Genomic DNA, 12,949 nt, shown 5'->3' on the forward strand with positions numbered 1-12,949 from the left:
CTCCTGAGGGTCACTTTCTGCTGACACCCTTCACTGCCTCTTCTGTGTCAATTCTAGTAAAAAACCAAGCTCCTCCTAAGCCCTCCATCCCTAGGCCCACTCCAGTGTCCTCCCAAGCAGGGGCACCCTCCACCCTGGACCACACAGTGCACTCTCCCCGAGTCCCCACCCCACAAGCCTCCAGGCCTCTACCCGGGCTGCTCCTGCAACCTGAGTCACCCTCTTGATTCCTTCTCCTGGCTGACTCTTACTCTGTCCTCATAACTGAATGTAGAGCCCATTTCTTCAAGGAAGCCCTCTCTGATGAAGTCCTTTAGCTCTTGGCTGGGCTCCCTCTACAGCAGGACTGCTTGGCGACCAACTGGTGTTTGTCCACCTGCTCCTCTGAGACCATGAACTCTTGGAGGCCACGTGGGAAAAAGGAGTGAGACGATAAGGGGGGTGGGAAGAGCAAAAAGCAAAATCACAGCCCAAGTCCCAGATTCAAGGATTCTGTCTCAGAAGAAAAGAATAAAATGTTTTATACGTATGTCATTTGGCTATGATTTTTGTGGCTCATGGAAAGCAAGAGGTTGGTGTTCTAGTCTAAGATCCAAGTTACATGCAAAGAAATGTACATATTCATATCCAAAGGAAACCAGAGCTGCTCAACAACAGTTTGCAGTTAAAATCAAAGGAAATTTGATAAGGCAATCTCTCTCGCTCTCTCTCTCTTTGTTTTTTTTTTTTTTGTATCATATAGTTGTAGAAGTATTTGTATAATTAAGTGATGGCTACAGCCTATGATTCTGCACTGGAGTGTTTGGGGCAGAGGAAGCCCAGATTACATGCACTGTGTAAATGCAATCACACCAACACACTGACAGGTGCCCTACTGGCTGAGCTGAAGTTCCAAAGCAGACAACATTACGATGCAAGACACCTCTCATTAGAAAGTAAGGAATGCAATGTTCTGTACTCAATTACTTACGTTATATGGGCCATTAAGCGATAGTGCATCTTGTCTAATGAAACCCCAAACTAAATAGTTAAAGTCGATTTTCTCCATCTGACCCTTATTTGCTAACTTTGGATATCAAACCCTCACTCCATACAGAAAGCTCAGACCTACGGTGCAGCAGGTTACATCCCGTGGAAGAAAGCCTATCAAGGGAGAACTGGAGAGTTTCCCTTCAGAAGCTGCTAAGTCTGGTTTTGCACCTGTACGTCATTTGCAACCACGTCATCGTCAAAAGAGTAAGACCTTACCTCTGTGGGGCGAAAAGCACTGCGGTGCTTCTGAACAATTAAAGAACACTGAGATTTGGGAAAGAGTCCTGAGGCACTTAAATCGTACTTTTTGTGAAAGGCTCCAATACTGACCCAATTCACCAATCCAGGTACAACATGGAGGTACCGGAATTAGTAGAGAGAACATGCCCTTGAAGTCTGACAAGGCCCTGCTTGAATCCTGCTACAGCATTTACTAGCCGCGAAATGGACCAATTCCTTAACCCCTCTGAGAAGGCTTCCCAATCTGCAAAAGGGGGCTGCCACCGCCCACCTGGGAGGCACGGATGTGAATGCAACACGCAAGTAGTGAGGCCGACTGCTACCTGACACGAGACCTGGCTAGTTTCCCTCCGCTGCCCTTCTCCCCCTTTAAACTTGCCCTGTTCCCCCTGGTAAGGGTCAAGCCCCGGACCAGACTGCCCGATTCTTCTGTGTATCCCCGGATACATGTCTTACCCTTAGGAGGCCAGAAAAAGAACTATCTCCTCCAACGTCACTATCAATGTTCTTAAGAGTCTGGGTTTTTTTAACTCTATTTTGCAGGGAGACAATTCCAGAACTGTCCAACCACCATTCTCCACTTTGGCTCTTTCTCACCTCAAATCTTCTGTCTGCTGGCCTTTTGTTCATGGGAAATAGAGTCCGCTAGGGTGGAGACTCATTAGGCCTCTGTCCCTCCCTCACAGGTGAGTGTGACTACATTCTCAACACTCCCCACTCCGACTCCATCTTCCGAGGAGGTTCCCCTCCTGGAACATGCAGCCTCTGCTTCATCCCCAGATGCGCACGCGTGGCCACAACCCTCCATTCAGATTTCTTCCTGGGTGGCCCTGCCCACCCCCAAGACCCTTAAGGATAAATGCCATTGCTCTGAAAATCCCAAACGCCACTGAGTGACACGCCAAAGCTGCATGGTCTGGGCTTTCCTCCAACCCAGGCACAGCCCTGACCCGCCTCAGCCTCAGTCTGCACCTCTCGAGATGAACTCATCCACCTGCACGGCTGTGAACACCAGCTAAGAATGACGACTCCCAACGTGTATCTCTAGTCCGGCTCCTTCACCTGAGCCCCAGGGCCATAGACCCGAGTGCCTCTTTGAAGTCCTAACTTGGATGACAAATGGAATCTTAAAAATGCCTCATGTCCACCATTTACTCTAGAGTTCGATTCCTGGCAGGTACCTCCCAGGCTCCCGATTTTAGTAACAGACCCAGAACCCACCTAGGTGTTTGAGGTCACATTCAATTTCCCCTGTTCCTCCCCCCGGCCCTGCCCTGGAATCAGTATTGTCATTTCTATTGCTAAGCCAATCTCAAGTCTGGTTCTGCAAGGACCACGGATGGAACCCCACAAGCTGACAGCAAGGTGCAGTGCGTCACAGTCCTCCGAAGAGAGCTCCCTGGAGGGGGAGGCATCTCCTGCCTCTGGTCACCTCAGAAGGCACTGGATTCTCACAAAGGAGGCCCAGGAGAAGGGACTCAAGGTTCTCCTGTGGTCTGAACTTTGAAGGGCCCGAGGTTTGGGGGAGTTCCTAGTTAGCAGACACACCTGCCAGTGAGCAGATGAGGATGGGGGAACCCAGGCAAGGCTGTTCTCACTCCGACCCCTGGGCTCTCGGGAGCCACGGGAAAGGCCTGTGAAGGGCACAGCCCAGCCTTCACAGATCCCAGCCTGCATTTGCCAACCCAGAGAGCCTAGACTCCTACTTGCGATTCTTGTGTTCTGTTCCCCCCCAGAATGTGATGGGCTCTTTCAGAATGTCTGGTCTGTCTCAAGCGAGACCAAGTCAGTGAAGGATGAAGTGTCCACAATTGGACCAGGGCATGAAAGGTAAAACAAGGTCTCATGGCCAGCATGACAGTGGTGGCCAAACCCTTCCCCCGGGTGAGATGAACCAGGGTGTGGGTGAGAATGCAAGGTCACTTCACAGCTGACTAGGGTGTTGGAGACTCACTACCGCAAACTAACGACACGGCCGTCAGTGGTGGACGTCAGCTGCAACAGACACGGAGTCAGCTATTTACTGCCATAATGGGTTAATAGTAAAGGCTGGTGCAGGGAGGACTGCATGGCTGCTGAGGCAAACCACAGACCCGGCTCTGAATGCCCACCGGCTGGAGCAGAGAGGAAGCTACAGTCCCCTTTAGCGGTCCCTGTGTCCACCAGATCCAAGTGAGCCAGCTACTTAGGAGAAGGCCATGTTGTTCTGATACTCAGAAAAACCAGCCTCGTAAAGGGAAAATAAGAGTGGCATGGAGTTTAGACCCGCTCCTGCCTCTCTATGAAGGCAAAGTAAATTAAATGGCACCGGGAAGGTGAATGAAAAAACAAAAAACAAAAAACCGGTGACTGCTTCTTCCAACAGCATCCCCTGCAGCTGCTCACCCCCGAGACTGCCACTTTCTCACCAGTGACCGCCGGCCAGGAAGCTCCGTCACGCACGTCACACAACGACAGCCCTGAACCGCGTGCCAAGCACGTTTGTCTAAAAGCCAGAATCAAGGAAGATGCTGCAGATTTTGACATTCCAAGTTTAAATACTCCTTGAAAAAAAATCCCTCAGCAGCCGCCTAAATCAATTCACATCTCACTTCTTCAAAACAATCAAATTTAATAAGGGCGCATTTGTCACCAAACATAAGGAGGACCAAACTGTTCCCCAAAGCAAGGATTTTAACAGGTATCAAACACCAGTGGGTGATGTGCTAACAAAGCAAAAATTCCAAAAATCTAGAAAATAAAAAGATGACTAGGATAATATATGGATCAAGGCAACTGTTAAGGTTTTTGCTTTTTAAAGCGATGGGGACAGCACGGAGGACAATCTCGCTATTTCCAATGCAGGGTGTGCACAGTCCACTTTTCAGACGCAACAACATGCTCACAGGGCGGTACAAGATAGAAAGGGAAATAGAAAAAGGAAAAGAGGAACAGCGAAAATTAGAAACACATGAGAACAAAAATAACTGAGAGCAATTACAAAAATTTAGGTGAGTTTGGTGAGGACAGGGACGAGGGGACGGTGAGACCCACCCTCACCTATTGTTCCAGGGAAGGCAGGGGCCTGAGGCGAGCGGCGCTGCCGGGGGACCCCAACGAGGTCAGCGCCCCAAACCTAAACTTCACCTAGATGCGTGTAAACAGCTTTTGAGCTACAAAATGTGGTCGCATTTCAAGCTGGACAATTTTACTCACTCCCACCAAGAGTAACAGGAGAGAATTAGGCTCTGTTCCTGCACCAAAGCATTGTTTAAAAAATTAATGACTGTGTAATAGTAAAAGAAACAATGGAGTAAAAGTGACTGGAGGAGAACTTACTTGACCCGAGCTCACTGGCCGCGTTATCTCACTGACGTTCAGAGGCTGGCTGAGCCCTTACGGTACCAAAACAGACAGACCCACCAGGAGGGAGGTTTAATGCGCTGCTGTATTTTGATGCCGGGAGCCATGCCTGGTACACGAGGTTCTGGGTAAACAATGGTGACAGTGTCAACCACTATGGGCTAAGCACACATCCAGCTACTCCGCCAAATCCCAAGGACAGACTTCAAAAGGCAAAAACAAGCTGGTATTCTCTGGTGGGTCTGCAGACTCAGAGCCAAGCAGTTGCTGAGCAAACATGTCACCAGTGCCTCCTGTGACAAAAGAGGAGGCACTGGTCAGGGGGCTGGGGCAGGGCTCCAGGCTTCCACTGCTCACCCACCATTATGTCCAGGGGGAGATATTGGTCCCTACTTACGTTGCACCGATGTACCGACATTGACTGACGCCTGGGGACTCAGCAGGAGGTGACAGGTGACGGGAATGGAGCCAGCCTGGGAGTGGCACGGTGCTGGCATCTGTGTCCTCAGCTTTGCCCAGGCCACTACATCTGCCAGCTCATCTACAAGAAGCAGAAGGGGAGAAAGCCGTGTAGATCACGGGGCCCTGTGTGGACAAGTACAGGTCATGGAGACGACAAGCCTCGCCCCTTCCTTAAGATATAGATGTATGTCCGGGGAGGAAGTGAAAATTCATCCAGAGCCCGCCAGGCACCACAAGCAGGTGGGACTCGTGTCCCCTGTGCCTGTCACTCAGAGGACTGGTCTGGACTATCTTTTTATCAATTCTCTGGCATCTTCTCCTCCAACTTACCAACAACCAGAAAGTAGAATCTGATTTTAGACTCACAGAGAATCGCAGAAACCCTCCTCCACATCAGGCCCGGCAGCTCGTGCCAGGCCCTCCGACCGTCACCTGTGGGACCGCCATGAGCCCTCTCAATACTCAAGGCCCGAGGCCGTAGGTCGGGGTGGCACAGATTCCCACACTCTCCCCAGCAAAGGGGGACCACCTCTCGGCAAAGGCATCTCACCTTCTTCTTCCCGAGGGACATCTCGATAGATACACAGGGAAACAGAGCAGAATGTGGGGGGGTAGGCAGCCCAGAAGAGCTCGTCTGCACTTCCAAGGCAAAGTGGGTCCGTTGACCTTATCACAGGGATAAAGTGAGGACGAATCTTTCCCTGCTGTGCCCCATGCTCCGTGACACGCCTTTCCCTGCGTAAGGAGCTCATTTGGAAGCCCCTGGCAGTGTTTCTGTTGTCCTAAATTGGCATGGTGGTTGTCAGGCAGGGAGAGAGCTCCTGAGCCGTGCAGGTGCTGGACCTGGGAGGCAGGAGACACTGGCTCCACCCCCAGCTCAACCAGCACCTCATTCTGCGTCTCAGGATTCAGCATGACATCTATAAGCAAAGGGATGAGACTGTCCCAGGACATGCTGTCCAACAGGAATGAAATGACAGCCATGTAAAGAAAGTTTCCCAGTTGCCACATTTAAAAATGTCACCCCCCCCAAAAAAACCCTAGAAACTGATTTAAAAACATATCTTACTTATTGTACAGTATGTAAAATACTATCATTTTGACATGTAATCAATAAAGAAAGAAACAAGATAGTTTACATTCTTTTTACTAGACAAGTCTCAGCGTCTGATGTGCATTTGACCTAGAGCACATCTCAGCTCAGAGCAGCCTCCTCCCCAGCTCTCCTAGCATCAGTGGCTTTGGCTACTCTATTGGACAGCAACTCCAGGGGTCACACCAGGGGAATTGGCTGAAAAGCGGGAGTAAGTGTCCATAATAACCCTAAAAGTATCTCTCTGAAACAAAGGCGGATTCACTTTTAAACGTCTGAAAACAGGCGGGTTTCACCTCCTTCACGCCTTGGCTACAAGACAGCCCTCCTCCTTGCTGATCCCTTTCTGGATGTAGGGAAGCAACCCTTCACACAGCCAGGGTGTCCGTGCATCCAGGTAGACTTTCCTGCTCTCTGTGTCCAATCCCACAAAGTCCTCCTTCTCAAACAGGATGTAGAGCAGGAGGATCTTGTCCCCAGTCTTGTCGGATGCACAGTCCAGCCACTTGGACTTGAGCATGATGAAGTGAGACTCAGTGAAGTCCTCGATCCTCTTCTCCACCACCCTGCAGTCCTCGTAAATTGAAGGCCACGTTGGTGCGCGGCTGCTCGGCAACCTCCCCATGCAGCACAAAGACAAAGAGCCGAGAGTCATAGAGCGTGGTGCCATACAGCTCCTCTGCACGTGGAGCTTCTCGAAGGTCTTGGCCAAGAGGCAGTCGGTAATGGTGACAAGGCCCACGACCTTGCGGTGGGTCTCGAAGTCTCTCCACCCATTCTCGGGCGCATAGTGGTGACTTTAGTGGATACAGAGTGCCCACTGCGAGCCGCAAGGGATGATCTGCCTCACCAAGGAGATTCGCTTATAGATGCAAAAGAAATTCTCCTCTGAGATGATCCCCACGGGTTGGACCACCACGGGGAGAGTCTGGTGGTCCTAAGCACACTGCACGTAGTCAGGGATGTTCATGTTGCAGGCCCTGACGAGAGGGAAGAGGAGACCGAGGTACATACTGTGCTGCAGGCTGCGGGCCTCACTGGGTTGCGGTGACCTGGTGTGTACCAGTCAGAAGGCAGGGGGAGCCCAAACAAAGCCGGGGGTACAGTTTGTCCTCAGCATCTGCACATGGCTACCGCAGGTCGGATCACATTACGCAGCTTTTGGTCTAGGCTTCCGACCTCTGCAGAAAGGGTCATTTCTTGTTTTCTGTTTCCAAGCACCTAGCCAGGCCCTGATGCAAAGTCAGTGCTCAAAACTGCTGAATAAAGGAATGAATAAAGGAACTGCTTCCACACCCCTCCGCAGGATATAATGCAAAGAAACACAGTAGGATCAAAAGACCTGGATTTCAACTCCAATTTATTTGAACTCCTAAGCTGCAGAATACTTGATAAGAAAACTTGCTTTGGGGAGGAGGGTTCAGTTCAGTGGTAGAGCACATGCTTAGCATGTATGAGGTCCTGGGTTGAATCCTCAGTACCTCATTTTAAAAAAAATGAAACAAATAAATAAACCTATTTACCCCCCTCAAAAAATATTTTTTGAATTCCAAATTCAAGAAAAAAAAAACACCTTGCAATTGACACAACATTGTAAACATGAGTATACTTCAATTAAAAAAAAATCCTTGCCTTACAAGAATATATCTGGATTATGGAAGTTTACAAATGTAAAATGCCTAGGGTCCCACCTGCATAAGAAGAAGGAACTGTACAAATTTACTATCCCTCATTTATGAGCTATATTTCCTTTGGGGGGTTTATAACCTCTCAGAGCTAATTTTCTCAGATTAAAAAAAAGAAGGAAACATTACCGGATTCTCCATACTGCTGAAGAATCAGATAAATCTATGATAGCATCTGACCCACAGGGTTTACTCAATAAATGCTTGTTGAATGAATGAATAATCAAGCAATGTGAATGCTGCTCCCTGCCACAGAGAATCATGATGATACTGCCAGGAAATCCCAAGCCCAAGTTTCACCATACTCTACACTAACCATGGGTGACCTGGGCAGGCCTGTGTGCTCCTCTAAACCCCAGTTTAATCATGAATAGAAATGAGGGCAATAACACAAACCTCAAAGGGTTAGTGTGTCATTACTGAATTGTATACCAACTTTGCAAGATGGAACCTTTAAAGAAATTTGGGCAAAAAGTCCGTAGGCCCTCTCCATATTATCTCTTACAACTACATGGGAATCTACATTATATCTCAAAATTAAAAAGTCTAATTTATTAAAGAGGCTATTGAGGTTAAATGAGCTCATTGTCTCAAATAAGGAACACACAGTACCAATCGGTCAATGCCCAGCCCATGAGATACACTCAGTAAACATTCCCACTGAGCCCACTGGTCCCTCCAACTTCAGAGCACGATGATGTGTCCTCATGGCCAGAGGCCCCTGCACCTGAAGCTAACAAAGCTAATGGTCCCCACTTTCAAGAGCCCCTGCCACCACCGTAGGCCTAATTTTGTACTTGTAAATTTTTTCTTTTTATTAAATAGAAAAACGTAATTGCATAGCCTTCAGGTCACCAAAACCTGACCACAGAGATCATGATGGCAGCCCTTCTTCATGAAACAATAAAATGAAAAGCCATTTCCACAAGATCTCTGTGTAAATCTACTAGGGAACCTCATCCTGGACTGAGAGGAAGAGGCCTGGGGAGGAGGGGGCCATCTGCGGCACACAGACCCATGGGCCACCTGTCCCACGATGGACTTTAGACCCAACCCTCACCCTCAAGGAACTTCAAAATAGACACAGACAGAGAGCTGTGGACAAGATTTTATTTTTTTTAAAAAAATCCCTGATTCTCCCGCAGGTTTTGTTTCTACCGAGAAACAAATATCTTATGTGTATAATGTTTCACAAAAGAGTTAAATTGTTATCACCCCAACTTGACGCATTAAGAAACTGAGGGAGAGAAGTTTATCACATTGTGCAAGATTAGAGAGAGGCAAAAAAAAAAAAAAAAAGATTAGAGAGAGGCCACGTCGGACACTGTATATAAGCCCAAGCCCCTGTTCCAGTGCTCACACTAGAAAGTGGGATATACTGCCCCTTTCCTGCCCTCTCCGTGCAGTAAATGTCTGAAGAGTCTTTTCTGTGCCACCTGGAATCACAATCACTTCAATTTTCCACAAAGAGCTATGTCACTCCTTGGAGGATGTGTCAAAATGTATATGTTGAATGGGAGGAGAGATTTGTATTTTCTGTTTCTCAAAGGAAACATGGCTTAAAAGAAACTGAAAAGCACTTTTCTAGTCTAAGTCTTCATTGTGCAGAGAAGGAAACGGAGGCTCAGAAGAGATGAGGAAAGGGCCTTATTAACAAATATTGCCTCAGCGCAGCACCAAGCCAGCCTTGTGCTCTGCTGGGGGAGGATCTGGAAGGCCCAGGAGAATGAGTCTTAGAAAACGGAAAGAGAAGAAGCATACAAGGCCCCGTCTCTACACCACCATACCATGAAGTTCCACCAAATTACACAGTATGGGTGCAGCCAATATTAAGGTGGGCTAAACCGGTTATAGAAACCTGGAAGTCTCAACCATAGTGGAAATTCCAACATTTACTATGTTTTTTTTCCCAGTTCAAGCATCAGCTCAGTGGGTGCTCTGTACCAGGCACTACACGAGGCCTGGAGTTCTCCCAAATACACAACTCTTATATCACGTGTGCAAAACACAAACAGGCGCACCAGAAGGAAAATGCCCACAGATAAGTTGGAATTACTGAAACTGAAAGCAGCCTACCAGCATATATTACTAGGAAAATCGATGCTGCTAGAAATAAACTCATGGACATAGAAAGCAAACTGTGGTTAGCAGGCAGGAAAAGGGGGGTTAACAGATACACATTAATAAATATAAAATAAATGACAAGGACCTACTATATAGCACAGGGAACTATATTCAATTTCTTGTAATGAGTTGTACTAAAAACAATCTAAAACATATGTAGATACATATGCATATGTTTATAACTGAATCTCTGCTGTACATCTGAAACTGACATTCTAAATTGACTACACTTCAATAAAAAATAATTTTAAAAAATAAGTAAAAATAAAAGCAACGCCATTTAGAAAAAATAAAAGAATACTCTGATCCCCTTAGCTGTAGGTGCTGGAGAATTCTGGTTACAAACACCAAGTCCACTGGATCACTCCAGCACTGGCTGTCACTATTTCTGACCATCAGAGAGTCACTTGGCTTCAGTGAGTTTATTTTCTCTTCTGTGAAAGGCTTCAGTTGCAACTAACGATGTATCTCATCATTCACAAACCCAACAATTAATGAGGACTTCCCATGGGCCAGGCTCTGGAAATATGAAAATATAGGGTCCGAGATATATTCATGGCTAGAAGAAATTTATGCCATAAAGACATTAATTCTTCTTGCTTTGATAGACAGATTCAATACAATTCTGTTTAGTTTTCCTACCAGATTTTTTATGGGTAACAAGATAATTTATGGTCAGGAACAGCCAAGAAACTTCTTTAGAACCAGCACTGGGAAGGTGTGGATAGGTCATTAATTTCCACTGGTCTTTCTGAAGTGATGAAAACGTTCTGGAATATTAATGGTTGCACCACTGTGAATATGCTAAAGCTGCTGAATTGTAGCATTTATGTGGGTGGACTTCATGGTGTGTGAACAATATCACAATAAAGATGTTAAATGAAAAAATATTTCTTGACAATTATTTTTCCCTCTATACAACTAGTCTGCCCCACAATTTAAGAAGAACAAAAAAACCAAAACAAACCAAATTTTGCCAGGAGCTCTTTTGGACTGCAATGTCCCTGAGTCTACAAAGCCTCTGGTGGTGCTGTTCCTGTTAACACACCCTAGCTGGATTGGGCTAGTTAGGGACTGTAACTATTTTTTTAACATCGACGGTCACACGTTTCACCCTGGGAGAGGGAAGGATGGAGGATGTCACAGCCTCATGCCTTCAGCTGATTTTTAACTGAACCAAGCCTTGCTTTCAACACTGTAATCCCTCTCACTATAAAAACAGTGACATCATCAAGCACCGCCATCATAACACGTGAAAGGGTTCAAGGTACTTACCTGGGGCAGAAACACTGAGGGAGGAGACGGAAGCTCGCTCAGCACTGACGCTCCATTTTCCCGACTCCACCAGGAGAAGCTGGGGTTTACAGCCGGAGGCACTCAGCCGGGGGAGCAGCGCAGACGCCACTGAGCTGGTCCCCAGGGGGCGGGAAAGGGAGAGGAGGGCAGCCCCGGGGTCGCGGGGCAGGGAAAGCGGGGGTGGGTACGCGGGCTGTAGCCCCGCTCGGAGGCCAGCCCCAGCCCCAGCCGCCCGCCCCCGTCCGGGTCCGCAGACCCCGCCCGCCCGGGACACAGCCCGCCCAGGGGCGGGGACGGGCCGGCGGCCGAGGAGAGGCAGCCCGGGAGGAGAGGACTCGCGGGTGGGAGAAGGGAAAGGGACGCCAGCCACGGACACAGGGGAGCCCGGCTGGGGCGAGAGGCGGCAGGTGCACACCTGACCCTGGACAGCTGTGGACGGGGCGCCGGGGCAGGAGCAAATGTCCTACCGGGCGAAAGAGCTGAGCAGCCTTTGGGGCCGATCCCCGGCTCGGAGCTGGAGCTTCCAACCCTCATTCCAGCTGGCAAAGACTGCGCATGCGCAGGAGGGCCAGCGATCCTCTCCGAGTTCTGTGAGAGAAGGTGGGGAAGCAAGGGACGGAGAAGATGGGAGGAGGACGGGAGAAGGGGAAAAGTGGAGGAAGAGACATGGACAGGAGGAACAGAGAGAAGGCAGGGATCTGGAGGGTGGAGGACAGTAGCAGAGATGGAGAGAAATAGTTTTAACTCTGGGGGCATCCTGAAGGAGGCAACAGTCCTGCCTCTGCACACTTCTCTAACCCTTTAAGGCCCGCAGCTCATATTTTACCTCCCTGGTCCAGCCCTCCACCCAAGGCCTCTGCAGAACCCCTATGGGGATCACACCCGTTGCTCCCAAGTGGAGCTGGGCTTCTCTTGCTCTGGGAACCAAGCACCCGCAGGTGTTGTCGCTCAGAACTACCTTGGAAAGAGTACATATTCCCCTTTTACATGCTGGGACACAGGCAGGCAAGATGTCTGCCTTACCTCCACTGTCCCAGGTGTTGTGTTGGCGGGGAGCGGGAGGTACAAGGTCAGATCCCAAAAGGAGCATACTGCCTGAGTTTTGGTGCTTAGTCCCCATCCTTCCTGGGTAAACCACTCCCCACCCTCGGGGAACCATCAAGGGCACACAGTATGTCCCTGGGTGTGGGATAGCTGCCCTCAATTCCAGTGCCCAGCTTGCTAGGAAGATAGGAGTGTTACTGAGTCCAAATTCATTCTCCTTAGTGCAGGACAGGCCAGTAAGTTGGGAGACCAGGTGTTGGGGCATGGAGTAGCAACTTTCTGTAGACCTAGATGGCAAACTAATGTCCTGGAAAACCATCTCCCCAAGTCAGAATTCAGGCTCCTTTCCTACGTGCTTGGTTGTTGCAATCTTCTTGGTGTAGGAATTCTTTGTTGTTAGAATCCTTTGTTCTTGCAGCTATCTGCCTGGGTCAGATCCCTGTAAACCTCAAACAAAACAAACGTTATTTTCTATTATGTAACTTGTTATCTTTATATGAATGGAAAAGTGTTAAATATCCTTAAAGGTCAGAGCATTCAAAATAGGCTCTCCTGTATATTTTAGGCTCTAGGCAACATTGTTTTACAAGCAAAATGAAGCCTAGGAGACAGAGCACAGGGTTACAGTCAA

At 48.5% G+C, this 12,949-nt stretch overlaps 1 long non-coding RNA gene across 1 annotated transcript in view; it reads right to left on the reverse strand.

The window, feature by feature from the left end:
• LOC135320989 (uncharacterized) overlaps window positions 1-12,949 on the reverse strand; it is a 39,232-nt gene that overhangs the window by 22,237 nt on the left and 4,046 nt on the right. Inside the window, exons 3-5 of the long non-coding RNA XR_010380335.1 lie at window positions 11,254-11,972; window positions 5,012-5,155; window positions 4,591-4,907 (exon numbers count right to left, since the gene is read on the reverse strand). This is a non-coding gene — a long non-coding RNA (uncharacterized LOC135320989). The remainder of the gene's footprint in view (window positions 1-4,590; window positions 4,908-5,011; window positions 5,156-11,253; window positions 11,973-12,949) is intronic.

Source organism: Camelus dromedarius, unplaced genomic scaffold (assembly GCF_036321535.1).
Source record: "Camelus dromedarius isolate mCamDro1 unplaced genomic scaffold, mCamDro1.pat HAP1_SCAFFOLD_200, whole genome shotgun sequence".
NCBI lineage: Eukaryota > Metazoa > Chordata > Mammalia > Artiodactyla > Camelidae > Camelus > Camelus dromedarius.